Raw genomic sequence first — 11,086 nt, forward strand, 5'->3', positions numbered from 1 at the left:
TTAGGGTTTGGGAAATCAGAAGAGCACAAGGGAGACTGCAAGGGGTAGTGGAACAGGGATAGAATCAGGTGGCAGAAGCCCCAGGCCCTCCCTGCCCTGCTGCTTCCTGCTGTGTGATAGCCTCTCATCTGCCCGGTGGAGGTTATAACCTATGCCCTGCCTACCTTACGTGGCCATTATGAGAAAGAGGAGATAATGGCTGCCAAAGTACCAAACCGGTATTAGCTTTCATTTTTGCTACAATTTTTAAGATCTGGTGTCTGACCCAAAGGAGTTCACAAGAAGGGGGGGAAGGGGGGAGGGGAGAGGGGGAATGGCCAAACTGCTTTCCATCTTGGTTACAGGGTTCTACATCTCCACCACTAGTATTACTGAGAATTTGATGGAAAAGGAAAGAAGCCTCAGTTCTCGCTGCCACAGGAAAAAATTACAGGACAGCAAAATGAATGTAAAGGTGAGCAAAGTGTTACTAAAGTACACTCCAAGGGAGACAAAGCTCCCCCTCCCCCCAGGTGGCCTTCGGTTGGGGCTCTCCATCAGGACATCTAAGGTCCGTCCTCCTGTTGCGCATGCCTAGCTTCCTGCCCAACAGTAGCCTATGAATTTCAGTTTCTTTAGATGCTCACCAACCCTTGCTGTAATCGATCTTTTTAGTGTTAGCCATTCTGATATTTGTCTCTTGGATCTCCTTACAAAAATGTGGAGCACGGCACCTGGTAGGCTTCTTTGTCTTTAAGAAGCAACATTTCCTCAACTAGAAACACTTGTCCTATGCCAGAGGATATGGAAGCCATGGACGGGGTCCTGTGGGAAAGAGCTGTGCAGCAGATCTGGGCTGTGGTGGGAGCAGTCCTGTCCACTGGGCCACAAAATTGAGCAGACCACCTGGTAGGAAACATGCAGTGTGGGGTTTGAGTAAGAGTCCAAGCCAGAGAATCACAAGACAGTCCCCCAGGGCTCTGGAGGAAGCCTATGTGTCTGTAGTACAGACTTCTACATCATTTTGACACCATTCCTGTTGAGTCATTGTCTCCAAATAAGAACTGAACAGTGAATAGGGTGTATAAATATCTGTGCATCCAGAACAACCCACTATGAGGAGAGTTCTCTTGGACCAACCAAATTATAAAGTCAAAGGACTCTGGTGTATTTAATTAGAAGGTAGAAATGTGCAGTCAGGATTGAGCCAAATCAGATCTAGAGAACACAACTGGGCTTCATGAGAACCCACCAATGTGGCAATAGCTCACTATAATGGCTGTACTGGGCGTTAAGGGCTTGAGCTTGGGTTCTGCTTGGCTCATTTTGGTTTATGGTTGCAAGTAAAATCAATGGTAGCTGCATCACAGCCATATTCAAGGTGTCCCTGAAAGACAATGAAGAAGCAGCATTTTACCTATGCTTTGGTCTGGCCATCCACTTTGTGTGGAACAATTATTATCCCAAGCCGAAAATATATGTAGATTCCAGGTAGTAGCCAGTGATCTGCCCTGGTGAAGAAGGAAGAGTGAAGAAGATTGGAAACCAGGGGGTCTGTGGTAGAGACATGTAGATGTACTTACGGAAATGTGCACACAGGAGGGAGATTTCTGTCTGGCTTACTAAAATTTACCAACCAATTCAAACAACAGTCACATCAATTGTCTTATACTCCAGGCAAGCTCCTGGTCCTGGGACATTGTACTGGCCATTTCTTCTCCATGGAACATCTTCCCCAAGATTCCAAATCTCTCCTTTCCCTCCTTTAATTGTGTGGTCAAATATCTCCCTATGAGAACAACCCTGACCCCTCTATTTCCTATCGAAATCCTCCTGAATCCACCTCCTTGCCATTACTTGGTAATGCTCTTATTTCATATTTCCACAGCACCTGCCACCTTATAATTTAGTATAATATAGAATAGTCTCTTCACTACTTATTGGTCACTCCCCTCAATAATTTTGAATGCAGGCTACGGTAGGACACATTTCTTTCTTTACTTATGTGTAACATATCTAGACCAGTCTCTGAGCCAGGTAAGATGTTGAGTGAACGTTTTTGAAAACAATGAAACAGCACAAGACTATATAGCTTTCCTTCCACTTTTCCATGTATTTCTATTCTCACTTGATTATTTCCTTCCCTCTAAGTGTAATTTTCCTCAGAGTTCTCAAAGTGAGAAAAAAATAAACAACACGCTTTTTAGAAAGAAGAATTTCCTGGTAGCCAAGTTTCCAGTGTAGCCGTGGGTTCAACTTAATTCTTTTATGCCTTAGAACTCAATGTTCTGTGCTTACTGCCTGAAGGTTCTGCACTGTTGTCCAGTGTCAGTGGTACTGGGGGTATGCGTGGGGGGTGCACACCAAGCAAGTCTCTGACACCATCTGCGTGTCCTACAATTGAAATCGGTTCTGACACTATCTACCCGGAGATAGCAGGGATCCCACAGGTTGAGGGCTCAGTCCTACAAGACTGCTGCCCCTCCCCCACTTCAGATACCAGTCGCAAGCCCACGTTGTCACATGTCCTTCTCACCTACCTGTGTTCTATCTCTCTGTGAGCCCCTTTTGAGGCATTAATGTAATTTTGGATTTCCCTCATTACATAACTCATTTGTTCAATCCTTTGAAAATTACAAAGATGCAGAAGTAGAGGGCTTTACACCAGGTGATACATCTGCATTCACTGTTAAGCCTCAGTTTTGCCAGAGAGGTGAAAAGGTGACTATCACCAGAAAATTATAATGGTTTAGAAGGTTTGCATCAGGAACCAGGGACAGATATATATTATTTCAGATGTGAATGAGAAACGGTAGTATTAGAGGAAGTCATCAAGAAGTCACCATCAGTTGAGTGAAGAGATGGGCCTGGGCAGTCAGAGGCTCCAAACCCCTCCCCTGTCCTGGGAATGTCCACTCTGCTTGCCTTCCCTGCACTAGAAGCTGCCCGAGAACACAGCCTTGCGATACTAAGTGTTGTTGATACCATCCGGATGGTATATGCAGCTGAACCCAGTGAAGGTTTCTATATACATTTTAAGATTTCGGCGGGCAGATGCAGAGATCTGTTTATCTTGCAGTCACCCAAGGTAAGCCTCACACATAAGTTTCCTTGCTTAATTCTGCCACCTAGCAATCTGGAGCAGTCTGCCTCTGTCCTCTGTGTACAAGGGCCAGTTTCAGATGATACCCAGGAAGCTCCCCAAATTATGAACTAACAGGTAGAAACAAGAAATGTACTGGATGGAAGAGTGAAACTATAATTGTTTTAACGTGTACAACATTTAAAGAGATATTTTAAAAAGAGACTCAAAGAGACTGAATAGTACTGATGGGGAGAATATCTGTTAAGAGATATGGTTAAACAACTTGTCTTTGCCAACTCCTTGGGGCTTCTCTCTAAAGAGTTCCTTCAGACAAGGGCAGCGTTGGAAGGAAATATTTTCTAGGTGACATTGGACATAAACTTGTCCTTTATTTTCACAGAGGGGCAGAAGGATCTGTCTCAGCACTACATCCTTTCAAGTGGCTTCCAGGTCAGTAAGCTTTGCCCCAGTGTTCTGAGATGGGTGGAGCTAAGGAATGATGTCTCCAAAGTGCCTTAGATTCTGCTCTTTCCTCTGGTGGGCCCTGTAACTCCTGCTAAATTCCTCTCCTGCTATGAGTAGACTGGACCAAGAAAGAGGAAAAACAACTGCAGAAAAATATTCATAGATACTGTCTTTCAGACATTCCAGAAAGATGGACCATCCCAGTACACACATTCATGTTGTTCTTCGTTAATGTTATGTGTCCTAACCTCATGGTTGGCCATGTGGCTCCATGATCTTTGACCTACACAGGCACAGGAAGCAAGGCCGTTGAATTCACAGCAACAGCCTTTCCCCCAGACCTTCCCACGAGGCTAGAGCCCTCAGCACAATTCTTGTTCTGGTGAATGTTTGTCTCCTTTTACTCCGCCTTCTATTTTATATTTTCACATACCCCTGATTATGGGATTATGAAGCCACACCTCTGATGAATGCCTCTGCATGGGTGTCTTCAGGGTCCCTGACAGTCATCCCTTCAGTCTCTTTGGCAGTGAAACCCAGATCTCTGTTTTGTTTTGCCCACTGGGCAAAACCCCAAATGTTCCAAATGCAGTTTCTGGGCTAGAAGTCCTCTCTAAAACATCCGATCATTTATTTAGTCAACTTTATGTATTTGTAGGCTCTCATTGTATACCATTTAATCTTCCAGGACATTTTGATTCAAATTGAGTAACAATGATAATAACTCTGCTTTGGATTGCTTATAGTGTATGGAAAACAGGAACGGTATTGATAATTATTTTTAAAGGATTTTCTAAAATTGAATACTGTTAATCACTAGAGATATTCAGGAAATTTTATGATAGTATAATATAGGGAATTGTCACCTTAAATAGGGAGGTAAACTGGAACAAGCTTGAATTACCAGAAATTTATTTTATTTAGGAATGACAGAGAAATTGCAATTCAGCACATATAATGTAGAAAGATACAGGCAAGTCCAATGGGGGTTTCAAGCAGGCTGTATTTAGGGCTTGCAGTGCAAAGATAGAAGAGTCAACCCAAGTCCAAGCAGGAAGTTCATTGTCTTGAGGATGGAGATTCTTGGGGGATGTTCATTGGTCAGGTGACAAGTCTTCTGTAAATCAAATGTTTACAGCAAATCAGTCTCTCAGTTCTTTTTTGTTTTTTTAATAATTTTTTGAATGTTTATTTGTTTTTGAGAGAGAGAAAGAGAGAGACAGAGCATGAGCATGAGCATGAGCAGGGGAAGGGCAGAGAGAGGAGATACAGAATCCAAAGCAGGCTCCAGGCTCTGAGCTGTCAGCACGGAGCCTGATGTGGGGCTTGAACTTGCGAACCGTGAGATCATGACCTGAGCCCAAGTCAGATGCTTAACTGACTGAGTTACCCAGGAGCCCCGGGTTTGTTTTTTTTTTTTTTTTTAATATTTTAATGTTTATTTATTTATTTTGAGGGAGAGAGAGAGAGAAAGCACAAGTGGTGTACAGGCAGAGAGAAGGAAACACAGAATCCCAAGCAGGCTCCTCACCATCAGTGCAGAGCCTGATGTGGGGATTGAACTCATGAATCATGAGATCACAACCTGAGATGAGATCAAGTGTCAGATGCTTAACTGACTGCACCCCCCAGGAGCCCCAGTCTCTCAGTTCTTAAGTTCCACTCTTCTGAGACTCTGTGTGTGAGAGTCTCCATTTCATATTTTCTGGTTCCATTTTAAATTGAGATCCTTTCACAGAATGTTCAGGATTTAGGAGTTTAGGGTAGAAAACACTTCTGATTTGAAATTTATGCAGACACCTATATATAGATATTTTTAAATTTACAAAGCATAGTGGGGGCAAATGTTTTAATCAGAGAGAAGGAAAGCCAGTAGTACTCTAAGTTGGAGAGATGCATGTGGAATTTAAAAAACTGAAGAAAGATCATTGCCTCTGTGGAAAAATGTATGATGGAGACAGGGGCGAGAAAAGAAGCCCAGAAAGTAGGTGAAGGGTTTTCATGCCAGGTATCTGAGGACACCGCAAAGACCAAAATGTTCAGAACTTTTCTTAGGCCAGATGATGTGTTTGTGAGGGTTTAATCAGGCTGCATAAGTAATCAGCGTTGCTTATGATACAAAATGATGAAATTAGAAGTGGGGTTCATGAGCAAACAGCTAAGAAAGAATTCTTGAGACATTTTTGGAGAAAAAAGGTGATTTTATTATAGCACGGGGACAGGACCCATGGGCAGAAAGAGCTGCACTGGGGTTGTGAGGAGTGACTGATTATATACTTTTAAGTTTGCAGAGGGAGTGGGGATAGAGAAATTTTGAAGCAAGGCTTTCAGGACCTTGAGGGGCTAGCTGTTAAGGTTACTTTTAGACTTTAATAAAATATAAACATAAAGTCACTAAGGCAGCCATGAGTTCCTCGGGGAAGGTCACACTCTGCATGTTTCAGGTGTCTGTCAGTGGACTGTGAGCTGGAAAGAGACTTAATTTAAGCTACATTTTTCTTGCCTTTGTTTCCATCATCACAAAATACTAAGTTTCAATTGAAAGAAATGTATTTTACTTTATTAAACTCTATGTTTCAGCACTTTGTAATATTTGCTTTATTTTTTTAAGTATTTGAATTTTTTAAAGTTTATTTCTTTGGGGGGGGGGCATAGAGAGAGGGAGACAGAATTCCAAGCAGGCTCCGCACCATCAGGGCAGAGCCTGATGCAGGCTCAAAGTCACGAACCATGAGATCATGATGTGAGCTGAAGTCATACACTTAAGTGACTGAGCCACCTAGGCACCCTGTTTTCTTTAAGTAGTTCTTAGAAATAATGCATTTACAAGGGCACCTGGGTGGTTCAGTCAGCTAAGCATCCAAGTCTTGGTTTCAGCTCAGGTCATGATCTCACAGTTTGTGAGTCTGAACCCCACATTGGGCTCCATGCTGTCCATGTGGAGCCTGCTTGGGATTCTCTCTCTCTCCCTCTCTCTATGCCCCTCCTCCATGTGCACTGTCTCTGTCTCTTTCAAAATAAATATGTAAACTTAAACAAACAAACAAAAAGAAACAATGCATTTACAGTTGATACTGTAAGTAAATACCACTAAATGCACCTTTTGGAAATTACATTTTCATAAAAGTCACTTTTAGAAGTTATTGTGAGCCACTGGCAACTGGAAGATACTTGCAAATAGTTGAATGGTCTTTGTCTATCATCTAACTTTAGTAACTCCTTTGCCTTCTATTACCACTAAAACATTAATAGAATACTTTTCATATGTTGGAGCCCTAACCCCTAAGCAACTACTTTTAAAGAGGTCACTAAGGTTAAATGAAGTCACTAAGGTGGGGTCCTACCCTATTCAAACTGGCTGCATTTTTAAAAATTTTTTTTAACATTTTATTTATTTTTGAGACAGGGAGAGACAGAGCATGAACGGGGGAGGGTCAGAGAGAGAGGGAGACACAGACTGAAACAGGCTCCAGGCTCTGAGCTGTCAGCACAGAGCCTGACGCGGGGCTCGAACTCATGGACCGTGAGATCATGACCTGAGCCGAAGTCGGACGCTTAACCGACTGAGCCACCCAGGCGCCCCCAAACTGGCTGCATTTTAAGAAGAATAGACACCAACACTGCTCGCCAAGAGGAAAAGGCCCATTAGGACACAGCTAGAAGGTAGCCATCCACAAGCCAAGGAGAGAGACTATAGATCACCAAACCTGTTGACCCGACCATCTCGCACTCCCAGCATCTGGAACTGTGAGAAATACATTCTGTTGTTGAAGCCACCCGGTCTGTGGTGTTTTGTTGTGGCCACCCCAGCAGACTAACACAGTTCTCACTTCATATGTTCTCTTTGCCAAAGACATAAATAACGAGGCTCCACACCCAAAAGATGTAGTTGGGGACACACCTGGTATAATTCTAAAAATGCCATAACAATTTAAATTGGCTTCTTAAGTTTTTAATTTTTTTTTTTTTTGAGAGAGAAAGAGAGCAGGGAAGGGGCAGAGGGAAAGAGAGAATCTTCTTCTATTTTTAAAATGTTTATTCATTTTTGCCTCTGTCCTTGGCTCCTTGCATAGGTCGTTCCTTCCTTCCTGCTTTGCCCTTACCATTTGCGGTATGCCTTAGAGCCTCCGACCCTCCTACACCACCTGAGGCTTCAGGAAGCCGCCCCCACAATAGAAGAGGACCAGGAGCTGGAGGGAAAAAATTCCTGGATTGAACCTCAGTGGCTGAAGGTGAGAAGAAGACAGCCCTGGAAATGTGTGACAATTGTGTGACATTTTTGTTGCACAAGGAGGAGGACCATACCCTAAGAAATGCTCTTCGTTACATGATCATGAAGAACCCAGAAGTGGAATTTTGTGGTTACACTACAACCCATCCTTCAGAGAGCAAAATTAATTTATGCATTCAGACTTGAGGTGCTCTTCCAGCTGTTGAGCCGCTTCAGAGAGGCTTGACAGGGCTTGTGAATGTCTGCCAGCATGGGCTGGACAAATTTGAGGCCAGCATAAAGGAATATAAGGATCAACAAGCAAGCAGAAATGAATCCACATTCTAGTCTCTTATGCACTGTTGTTGCTTGAGTTGTTAATGTTAGCCATTCTGACAGGTGGGAGGTGGTATCTCATTGTGGTTTTGATTTGTATTCCCCTGATGATGAGTGATGTTGAGCATTTTTTTTTAATTTTTTTTTCAACGTTTTTATTTATTTTTGGGACAGAGAGAGACAGAGCATGAACGGGGGAGGGGCAGAGAGAGAGGGAGACACAGAATCGGAAACAGGCTCCAAGCCATCATCCCAGAGCCCGACGCGGGATTCGAACTCACAGACCGCGAGATCGTGACCTGGCGGAAGTCGGATGCTTAACCGACTGCGCCATCCAGGCGCCCCGAGCATTTTTTAATGTACCTGTCAGTCACTTGGATGTCTTCTTTGGAGAAGTGTCTATTCATGTCTTTTGCCCATTTCTTCACTGGGTTATTTGTTTTTTGGGTGTTGAGTTTGATAAGTTCTTTATAGATTTTGGATACTAACCCTTTATCTGATATGTCGTTTGCACATATTTTCTTCCATTCTGTTGGTTGCCTTTTAGTTTTGCTGATTGTTTCCTTTGCTGTGCAGAAGCTTTGTATATTGATGAGGTCTCAGTAGTTCATTTTTGCTTTTGTTTTCCTTGCTTCTGGAGACGTGTTGAGTAAAAAGTTGCTGCAGCCAAGGTCAAAGAGGTTTTTGCCTGCTTTCTCCTCAACGATTTTGATGGCTTCCTGTCTTACATTTAGGTTTTTATCCATTTTGAGTTTATCGTTGTATATGGTGTAAGAAAGTGGTCCAGGTTCATTTTTCTGCATGTCACTGTCCAGTTTTCTCAGCACCACTTGCTGAAGAGACTGTCTTTATTCCATCGGATATTCTTTCCTGCTTTTTCAAAGATTAGTTAGCCATACGTTTGTGGGTCCATTTCTGGGTTCTCTATTCTGTTCCATTGATCTGAATGTCTGTTCTTGTGCCAGTACCATACTGTCTTGATTATTACAGCTTTGTAATACATCTTAAAGTCTGGGATTATGATGCCTCCAGCTTTGGTTTTCTTTTTCAAGATTGCTTTGGCTATTCGGGGTCTTTTCTGGTTCCATACCAATTTTAGGATTGCTTGTTATAGCTCTGTGAAGAATGCTGGTATTATTTTGATAGGGATTGCTACCTACCTGTGTTCTTTGAAGAATGTAAATTGCATGAGTATTTGTCTTTCCAGTGTTCTAATGTTTCTTTTTTTTAACCTTTTTTAAAATGTTTATTTTTGAGACAGAGAGAGAACAAGCAACTGGGGGAAGGGCAGAGAGAGAGAGTGGGGGGACAGAAGATCTGAAGCGGGCTCTGCACTAACAGCAGAGAGTCCAAAGTGAGGCTTGAACTTGCAAATGGTGAGATCATGACCTAAGCCAAAATCAAGAGTCTGATGCTTAACCGATTGAGCCACCCATGCATCCCCTAATGTTTCCATTCACATTACAAAAGTGCCTAAGTGCCTGCAACTGAGTATTTGCTCAGGGTACAGCGGTAGAGCTGTGAATAAACAGAACACCTCAGTTTCTTGTCCATTTTTAGTAATCTGGCTACTATAAATGTTCACTTCTTTTCTTCCCTCCAAGGTGGTATTGCTTAATATTTTCAAGAAAAATAGCTCTGCTAAAAATTCTCTAACATCTTTTTTTTTTTTTAATTTTTTTTTTCAACGTTTATTCATTCTTGGGACAGAGAGAGACAGAGCATGAACGGGGGAGGGGCAGAGAGAGAGGGAGACACAGAATCGGAAACAGGCTACAGGCTCTGAGCCATCCCAGAGCCCGACGCGGGGCTCGAACTCACGGACCGCGAGATCGTGACCTGGCTGAAGTCGGACGCTCAACCGACTGCGCCACCCAGGCGCCCCTAAAAATTCTCTAACATCTTAACTTTCTTCAGCATCCCCTGGTATTTTCCCAGAGCTATTTCTAACACTATCTCTAAACTGCAAAAACATTATTACTGGGGCACCTGGCTGGCTCAGTCAGAAGAGCATGTGACTCTTGATCTCAGGGCTGTGAGTTTGAGCCCCAAGTTGTATATGGAGATTACTTAAAAGAGAACCTTAAAAAAAAAAAAAAAAGAACAAAAACATTATTACTAATTTTCTGAATTTGCATTTCCAAACTACTCTTCTGAAATAATCTCAGTTCCCCATGCACAACTGTACCTGCAATCACTGGAATATCATAGTCACTTACCAGTCAGGACATGACATCATGGGGGTCAATTACACCCTTTATCTGGAGGTTCAGATACTCTGCATCAGACTTTCTGCAACTGTTAAAGTTGTAGCCACTGACCCAAACTAAAATAGCACTAAGGTTGGTCTTTGTTTGAGGTAGATGTCACTTTGCAAAATAGAATTGAGTGTATCTTAGAACACTGAGTAAGAATACTAGGTAGTTAAAAATGGGCAGGACACAATCACTGACCCTACAGGCAAGGAACAAATTTTCTGTGGGAACCAGGGCAGAGATCCTGTTTATTCTGGCCTAACATTTCTCTTTATTCCCAGTCACGGCCCTGTGTAGTTTTTTCCCTTGCTCTTAGTCAATCATAATAGAACTCACAAAGTGATGACAAAAGCATCAGCTACATTCATTTGAAGAGGAGTAACATACTGCCTTCAGCTATGCGTGGATTATTTTATGTCTGAATGGTTCTATGGAATGATAGGACCATTTAGATCACTGGATTTGGGAACATCTCATTTCTGGGAAGAGGCTGGCAATCACGGAGTATGAAATTATGCCTGTTCATCGCAGTTCACAAGGAGCAAACTCCTTCTCCCTCTAGGTTTCCAGCATCCCTTGGAGAGCAGCCTGGCCAATGCTCAGATCAGAATGGAGAAAACCCTCGCTGCTGCCTCTAGGGATCCGCCAACTACATTTTCCAGAAGACCGTGCGCGGAATTGAGCCAATGGAAGCGTTTCCGCGGGAATTCATCCCGTAGGGGCGGGACTTCCGGCCTCCTCCTTGTGGCGGCCATT

The 11,086-nt window shown here is 42.9% G+C and overlaps 1 pseudogene; it reads left to right on the top strand.

Moving 5' to 3' along the window:
• Positions 1-783: 783 nt before the first annotated feature.
• LOC125153164 (DNA-directed RNA polymerases I and III subunit RPAC2-like) lies at positions 784-8,087 on the top strand (annotated as a pseudogene).
• Positions 8,088-11,086: the final 2,999 nt, after the last annotated feature.

This window comes from Prionailurus viverrinus, chromosome E2 (assembly GCF_022837055.1).
Source record: "Prionailurus viverrinus isolate Anna chromosome E2, UM_Priviv_1.0, whole genome shotgun sequence".
NCBI lineage: Eukaryota > Metazoa > Chordata > Mammalia > Carnivora > Felidae > Prionailurus > Prionailurus viverrinus.